The following is a 2,480-nucleotide window of genomic DNA, read 5'->3' on the forward strand; positions in this document are numbered from 1 at the left end:
TCTGTGGATTTGTAGTTTTCATCATATTTGAAAAATTTTCAACCATTGTTTTCTCGCATTATTTTTTCTGTCCACCATTCCTTTCCTTGGGATTCCAATTGTACTTATATTAGGGCACTTGAAGTTTTCCCAAAGCTCACTGATGCTCTGCTCTTTCTTTTCTTTTTCTTTTTTTTTTTTTTTTCGGTCGCACCACACAGCTTGTGGGATCTTAGTTCCCCAACCAGGGACTGAACCCTAGCCTTCGGCAGTGAGATCGTGGAGTCTTAACCACTGGACCACCAGGGAATTCCCAGTTCTTTCTTTTCTTTTTCAGTTTTTTCCCCTCTATGTTTCATTCTAGATAGTTTCTATTGCTCTCTCATCAAGTTTACCAATATTTTCTTCTGCAAGCTCTGGTCTGCCATTAATCCCATCCAATGTATTTTTGTTTTAAAAAAAAACCTTTAAAATGTTTTAGGTTGGCAGGAGAATTCCACGATAGTACATAGATTTCCTGTATACCCTTCACCAAGCTTTCTCTAATGTAAACACCTTATATAAATGTAGTGCATCTATGAAAACTAAGAAATTAGTATTTTTACAACACTATTAATTAAACTAAGGCTTTATTCAAATTTCACCAGTTTTCCCACTAATGTCATTTTTCTCTTTCTGGGGCCAATCAAGGGTACCTGTTGCACTTAGTCATCCAATGTATTTTTTAATCTCAGAAATTATATTTTTCATCTTTAAAAGTTCTATTTGGGTCTTTAAAAAAATTCTGTCTTTCCTTAATGTGTGAAGCTTGCTTTTAAATAAATTACAATATAGACATTTACAGTGTAGACCTTTCAATATACTTGTTTCTTTTAAGATGGTACTTAATAGTCTACTGTATAAGTATACTAAAGCTTATTTGACCATTTCCTGTTTTAAACATTTAGGTTATATTCTAATGTGTTTTTCTTTCGCCATGCAAACAGTCTGCAAAGAATATGATTTTATGCAGCTCTTTGATACACACACAGATATTTCTCTAGGATAGCTGTCTTGATAGGGAATTAATTATTGGATCAAAAGTGTAATTACTTAAATTTTTGAAAGATGCAACCAAATTGCCCTCAGAAGTGCTGTCTTTTTTTTTTTTAACATCTTTATTGGAGTATAATTGTTTTACAGTGGTGTGTTAGTTTCTGCTTTATAACAAAGTGAATCAGCTATACATATACATATATCCCCATATCTCTTCCCTCTTGCATCTCCCTCCCTCCCACCCTCCCTATCCCACCCCCGGTGGTCACAAAGCACCGAGCTGAGCTGATCTCCCTGTGCTATGCGGTTGCTTCCCACTAGCTATCTATTTTACGTTTGGTAGTGTATATATGTCCATGCCACTCTCTCACTTTGTCCCAGCTTACCCTTCCCCCTCCCTGTATCCTCAAGTCCATTCTCTAGTAGGTCTGCGTCTTTATTCCCGTCTTGCCCCTAGGTTCTTCATGACCTTTTTTTTTTTTAGATTCCATATATATGTGTTAGCATACGATATTTCTTTTTCTCTTTCTGACTTCACTCTGTATGGCAGACTCTGTGTCCATCCACCTCACTACAAATAACTCGATTTCGTTTCTTTTTATGGCTGAGTAATATTCCATTGTATATACGTGCCACATCTTGTTTATCCATTCATCTGTCGATGGACACTTAGGTTGCTTCCATGTCCTGGCTATTGTAAATAGAGCTGCAATGAACACTGTGGTACATGTCTCTTTCTGAATTATGTTTTTCTCAGGGTATATGCCCAGGATTGGGATTGCTGGGTCATAAGGTAATTCTATTTTTAGTTTTTTAAGGAACCTCCATACTGTTCTCCATAGTGGCTGTATAAATTTACATTACCACCAAAAGTGCAAGAGGGTTCCCTTTTCTCCATACCCTCTCCAGCATTTATTGTTTGTAGATTTTTTTGACGATGACCATTCCGACCGGTGTGAGATGATATCTCATTGTAGTTTTGATTTGCATTTCTCTACTGGTTAATGATGTTGAGCATTCTTTCATGTGTTTGTTGGCAATCTGTATATCTTCTTTGGAGAAATGTCTATTTAGGTCTTCTGCCCATTTTTGGAAGAAATGCTGTCTTAATTTAAATCTCCAAGTGTGCAACAGTACTAATTTCTCAATACCCTGACAGATGCTGTGTGTTATCAGCCTTTTATATTTTCTGTTATGATGGATGAAAATGGATACCATATTGTTTTATTTTGCCTTTATCTGATTACCAATAAGGTTAGGTATGATTTCATGCTTCAATTTTTGCTGTTAATTTTTTTCCTTTTGTTAATTGTCTTGATACTTTATGCCCATTCTTCTAATTTTGAAGAATACTGATTTCCTAAGAGTCCCTTATGTATTCTCTATGATATTCCTTTGCCTATTATATGTATGGCAAATATTTCCTGTCATTTGGCCTTTTACAAAAAGGTGCCTTTTTGTTACAT

Source organism: Mesoplodon bidens (assembly GCF_964165515.1).
Source record: "Mesoplodon bidens genome assembly, chromosome: 6".
NCBI lineage: Eukaryota > Metazoa > Chordata > Mammalia > Artiodactyla > Ziphiidae > Mesoplodon > Mesoplodon bidens.